Source organism: Pimephales promelas, chromosome 4, assembly GCF_988280905.1.
Source record: "Pimephales promelas chromosome 4, fPimPro1.hap1.1, whole genome shotgun sequence".
Lineage (NCBI taxonomy): Eukaryota > Metazoa > Chordata > Actinopteri > Cypriniformes > Leuciscidae > Pimephales > Pimephales promelas.
Genome location: NC_142772.1, coordinates 11390873 through 11397525, shown reverse-complemented (window position 1 = coordinate 11397525; position 6653 = coordinate 11390873). Strand labels below are relative to the sequence as shown.

Genomic DNA, 6653 nt, shown 5'->3' with positions numbered 1-6653 from the left:
TACTCCACTACATTTTAATCCATAACAGTGAGCACCCATTACTACTTCTAAAAAATTTAAAAGAAGAAAAATCTTGGAAACCCTCAATTTGTTGTTTCCCTCTCAAACGTGATTGGATTGTGCAAGCGCCTAGCCTTGGCTTCCCCATGCTGTCTTGCCACAGCGCGATTTTATTCACGCTGCTAGGCAGCCTGGACACCATGAACCAAATTTTCGTCTGAGCTAGGGAACCAATCACAGAACGGGGAGGGAGCGGCAAGACGATGACGATGTCTATGCAACACCGAAGCAGTTTGTGTATCTCTATGGATCCATCTTGGCAGTGGACGCGAAGTTACCTTTTGATATAGTCTTTGTGTATACATACATACCGTAAAACTTAAAATAATAGCCCGGGCTCTTATTTTCACAAATCATCGAACTGCACCGGCTTGTGTTTGAGACAGGCCTCTATATAAAATCGGCCTTTATAATTTAGTGTTGAGATGTTGTTCAGTGAGTCTATAATCTCTAAAAATCTCCAAATGCTCCACCTGAAACTGCGGTCTTCCAACCTTTTACTATCGTGTCAATTGATTTGATTATGTGCGAGGGAGAGAGAGCAAGAAAGCGCTCGTGTTGTTTGAAGACGTGCGCGTGTGTCCGGTGCGCTCTCTCTGCTCCTTATACGCCCTATCAAGCGCAGCAGTTTCTATTCTACATCACTCACCGATCAAAATAGGCTTTGGCGGGACAAAAATTTGCTTTGGCAGACGCCAAAAAGCGATTCTGGACCTGCGCGTCTTGAACCACTCCCTTCACAGGCTGCCAATCAAGATGCTCACGGCCAAACGCATTTTCGAATGTGTTCGGCCCCAGGATTGGTTTGCAGCGATAAAGCTGAAAGATGCCTACTTCCATGCCTCCATTTTACCTCGACACAGACCGTTTCTTCGGTTTGCATTCAAGGGGCAGGCATACCAGTACATGGTTCTCCCATTCAGGTTGGCTCTGTCTCTTCCCGTCTTTACGAAGATTGTCGAGCCAGCGCTTGTTCCCCTACGCGAACACGGGGTTCGCATCCTGAATTATCTCGACGACTGGCTAATATTAGCTCACTCTCGAGATCAGGTTTGCAAACACAGAGACCTAGTGCTTTGGCAGCTAGCCCGTCTGGGCCTTCGGGTCAACTTCAAAGCGAGAAGAGCAAACTTTGCCCCGTGCAGAGGATCTCTTTTCTCGGTATGGAGATCGACTTGGTCGCCATGTGCGCGCAGCTTACGAGCTAGCGCACACTCACTGCTGACTTGTCTTCGACATTTCGAGGGCAAGAGCGTGGTCCTACTGTAATGATTTCAGAGGCTCCTGGGGCATATGGCATCTGCAGCCACTCGGATTGCTTCATATGAGACCGCTTCAGCTGTGGCTTCACGATCAAGTCCCGAGGTGGGCATGGCATCGTGGCACGTTCTGAGTTCCAGTAACTCCGACCTGCCATCAGAACTTCACCCCATGGCGGAACCTCAGTTTTCTATGGGCTGGAGTTCCCCTAGAACGAGTTTCCAAGCATGTTGTTGCTTCACAGATGCCTCTGCCACGGGCTGGGGCACAATGTGCAATGGAATGCTGACAGGACCCCAGAGTCGCCTGCATGTCAATTGCCTCGAGTTGCTGGCAGTACGCCTTGCCCTGCACCGTTTACGCACGTTGCTCAAGGGTCAACACGTACTAGTCCGTTCAGACAATACTGCGACAGTAGTGTACATCAACCATCAAGGTGGTCTACGCTCACGCCGTATGTTGCAACTCGCATGCCACCTTCTCCTATGGAGTCAGAAGCACCTGAGGTCCCTTCGTGCTATTTACATTCCTGGAGATCGGAACCTTGCAGCCGATGAGCTGCCACGGTTTCAGCCCATCTCCGCCAAATGGCAACTCCATCCCCGGTCGGTTCAGCTGATTTGGGAACAGTTTGGCGATGCACAAGTAGACCTGTTTGCCTCCCACGACTATTCCCACTGCGCCCTATATTACTCCGTGGCCGAGGGCACGCTCGGCACAGGTGCACTGGCACACAGCTGGCCGCGCGACCTGCGCAAACATGCGTTTACCCCAGTGAGCCTTCTCGCATGGACCCTGTGCAAGATCAAGGAGGACGAGGAGCAGGTCATTCTGCTTGCGCCGTACTGGCCCATCCGGACCTGGTTCTCTGAACTGATACTCCTTGTGACAGCACTTTCTTGGCCAATTCCTCTGAGGAAGGACCTCCTTTCTCAGACGGGGGCGCCCTCTGGCACGCACATCCCGATATGTGGAGGTTTCACGTGTGGCTCCTGGACAGGACGAGTCAGTTTTGAGTACCCTGCCACCTGCGGTGACAGCTACCATCACTTCCGCTATAGCATCGTCCACGAGACATGCCTATGCTTTGAAGTGGAACCTCTTCATCAACCGGTGCTCTTCTCACCGAGAAGACCCCCGGAGATGCCCGATCAGTGTCATGCTTTCCTTCTTGTAAGATAGGTTGGAGCGAAGGCTGTCTCCCTTCACCCTGAAGGTGTATATAGCCGCTCCCTTTGAGCCCCTGCAATCAAGATTAAATTTCTGTCTATGAAGACGGCACTCCTGGTTGCACTGGCCTCCATCAAGAGGCAAAGTTCATATCACTCCCTTCCGGGACCAGGTGGTGAAACTGCAAGTGCTGCCCTTGGAGGAGGCAGACCCAGCCTTGGCACTGCTCTGTCCAGTACACACGCTCTGTGCTTACGTAGACAGAATGTGGTGTTTCAGGACCTCAGACCAGCTCTTTGTCTATTTTGGTGGGAGACTTTCCCTCGGCAAGCCATCTTGCCACTCCTGGAGTTGAAAGTTGCCACCCCAAGGGCTTGTCATTCCCAAGTGCTCGCTACAGGTAGGCATGCTGCGGCATATTTCCTCTGAGATATGCTTCCCAGTGAACCTTGGTATTCCTGTGTTAAGTAGGAACATCCCTTCGTCCATCCCATTTTCACAAAAAGGGGATCAGACTTTCACAGGGCACTGGAAGACAGCTGTGAAGGTGGCGTGATTACACGGGGACCCCATTCTCGTCATCCGACGTAACTCGGAGTTACTACGAAAGGGAACATCTCGGTTACGTATGTAACCCTCGTTCCCTGAGTAGGGAACAGAGACGTTACGTCTCCCTGCCACTTCCGCTCTACCATTTCTATCATTTACATGATAGAAAATCTAAGGCCTTCAACAGCCGTACAGCAAACCCATCTAATCTGGTGCCTATTACACGGCAAATTAAGACTGCTGTGGGGACAAAAAGTAAGACTTTAAAGTTAGCACTTTTAAACATCCGCTCCATTAAAAATAAATCACTTCTAGTCAATGACTTAATAACCACACACAACCTGGACTTCATGTTTCTAACTGAAACTTGGCTAGAAGACAGCTGTAGTGCAACGGTCCTAAACGAAACATCCCCTCATAACTTTACTTATATGAGTGTCTGCAGAGCGGGTAAGAGAGGCGGGGGCTTAGCTACTCTTTTTAAAGATGTTTATCAATGCAAGCAAATATCATTTGGGAATTACCCCTCTTTCGAATATCTGGGTATTGTGTTAAAAGGTGCTCCATGTATTTTACTTATCATTGTTTACAGGCCTCCAAAATACTCTCCAGCCTTTGCTGAGGACTTTACAGAACTGCTATCAACAATTGCCTCTGAGTTTGGCTGTTTTGCCATTGCTGGAGATTTTAACATTCACATAGATAATGCAGAAAACAATATGGCAAAAGAAATCAAAACTGTTTTAAAAACTTTTGATCTGACACAGCATGTACACGGTCCCACACACAATCGTGGACACACTCTAGATTTACTTATCAGTACGGGTTTAAACATCTCATCGATTGTTATTAAGGATGTAGCACTGTCTGACCATTTCTGTATTTTCTTTGATATATTAATCTCTCCTGCCATTGAAGCTAGAGCTGTGTCTGTCAAGAAGAGATGCTTAAATGAAAACACTGGTGTGCTATTTATGAAGGCTATATCTTTAAAACCAAGCATATCTGCCGACTCTGTTGATTTTCTCTTTGATTCTTTTAACTCAAAAGTTAAGAGTGTAATTGATGATATTGCTCCTTTGAAAGTCAGGAAGAATAGTGACAGACAAAAAGCACCTTGGAGAAACTCAACAGCTGTGCAAAATATGAAAAGACAATGCAGAAGAGCAGAGCGCATGTGGCGGAAGACAAAACTTGTAGTCCATTATAACATCTACAAAGACAGCATCCATGCTTTCAATAGGGAACTAGGCAAAGCTAGACAGACTTTCTTCTCAAATATTATAAACAGCAATATAAACAACACACGCACTCTTTTTGCTACTGTAGAGAGACTGACAAACCCCCCAAGCCAGATTCCCATAGAAATGCTCTCAGAAAGGAAATGCAGTGAGTTTGCTTCTTTCTTCTCTGAGAAAATCAATAACATCAGAAAGGTGATCAGCACATCCTTGAGTTGCTCTGGGGTCAGGCAGATCAGACCACAACCTGAGAAAGTAGTTACTATGTCTGATTTAGAAGAAATTGATGGCACAATTTTGGTAGAAACCATACAGCACCTTAAAACATCAAACTGCGCCCTTGACACACTTCCCACATCTTTTTTTTCAAAAGTGTGTTAAACTGTTTAGAAGCAGATCTCCTAGAAGTGGTTAATGCCTCACTTCGCTCTGGGAGTTTTCCGAACTCCCTGAAAACTGCAGTTGTCAAGCCCCTCCTGAAAAAGAGCAATCTGGATAAGACCATCTTGAGCAATTATAGACCGATCTCAAATCTTCCTTTCATAGGCAAGATCATTGAAAAGGTTGTCTTCAATCAGCTGAACAAATTTTTAAGCTCAAATGGATATTTTGACAATTTTCAATCTGGTTTCCGATCGCATCACAGCACGGAGACAGCGCTCATAAAGATAATAAACGATATTCGCTTAAATACTGATACAGGCAAATTATCCGTGTTGGTACTACTCGACCTCAGTGCTGCATTTGACACTGTCGATCACAACATACTTCTTGACAGGCTGGAAAACTGGGTGGGGCTTTCTGGGATAGTCTTAAAATGGTTCAGGTCATACTTAGAAGGGAGAGGTTATTTTGTGAGTATGGGAGAACATAAGTCTGAGTGGACATCCATGAACTGCGGAGTCCCTCAGGGCTCGATTCTTGCGCCACTCCTATTCAACCTGTATATGCTCCCAATGAGCCAAATAATGAAGAGATATAGAGAATAAAGAACCAAATCGCTTACCACAGCTACGCAGACGACACACAGCTCTACTTAGCCCTATCGCCAAACGACTACAGCCCCATTGACTCCCTGTGCCAATGCATTGATGAAGCAAACGGTTGGATGTGTCAAAATTTTCTTCAGTTAAACAAAGACAAAACTGAAGTTATTGTGTTTGGAAACAAAGATGAAGTTCTCAAGGTGAATGCATACCTTGACGCTAGGGGTCTAACAACTAAAAATCAAGTCAGGAATCTTGGTGTGTCTCTAGAGTCAGACCTTAGTTTAAACAGTCATGTCAATAACTAAATCAGCATACTATCATCTGAAAAATATTTCAAGAATTAGATGCTTTGTTTCCAGTCAAGACTTAGAGAAACTTGTGCATACTTTCATCACCAGCTGGGTGGATTACTGTAATGGCCTCCTCACTGGCCTTCCTAAAAAGACCATAAGACAGCTCATACAGAACGCTGCTGCCAGGATTCTGAGCAGGACCAGAAAATATGAACACATCACATCAGTCCTCAGGTCTTTACACTGGCTGCCAGTTACATTTAGGATTGATTTTAAAGTATTATTACTGGTATATAAATCATTTAATGGGTTAGGACCTCAATATATTGCAGATATGCTAACTGAATATAAACCCAACAGATCACTCAGATCATTAGGATCACATCAGCTAGAAATACCAAGGGTTCACTCTAAGCATGGAGAGTCTGCTTTTAGCTATTATGCCAGCCGCAGCTGGAACCAGCTTCCAGAAGAGATCAGGTGTGCTCCTACAGTAGTCACATTCAAATCCAGACTCAAAACACATCTGTTTAGCTGTGCATTTACTGAATGAGCACTGTGCCACTGTTCGTCCGACTGTTACTGTACTTCATTTTATTCTAAATGGTTTTAATTTACTGTATTTTATTTTTATCATAATTTTTATTTTTCATTATTTCTTATTTTTTATTCTAAACGTTTTAATTATTCTGATTTCTTTTGATTATTTTAATTTCTTCTATGTAAAGCACTTTGAATTGCCATCGCGTATGAAATGTGCTATATAAATAAACTTGCCTTGCCTTGCCTTGCCTACCGCTGGGTAGACGCCAGAGTTCAGTCTCGGCTCCTCAGCGAAGACATAACTGCCTTTGCATCCACATTCTCCTTAAATACCCACGCGGTGGAGATATGCTATGCAAAGTCCGCAGACCCATGGCATTTCATCGCCATTGGCTCATTTTATAATACTCGAAGATGAATTTCTTTCTAAGCAAAACCCCATTCTCGTCATCCGACATAACGTCTCCGTTCCCTACTCAGGGAACTATGGTTACATACGTAACCGAGACGTTTTCATATTTCGTGACTAATTTTCAAAACATATTACA

The 6653-nt window shown here is 45.1% G+C and overlaps 1 pseudogene; it reads left to right on the top strand.

Moving 5' to 3' along the window:
- The first annotated feature begins 1431 nt into the window (after positions 1–1431).
- LOC148981633 (uncharacterized) lies at positions 1432–6272 on the top strand (annotated as a pseudogene).
- The last annotated feature ends 381 nt before the right edge of the window (positions 6273–6653 follow it).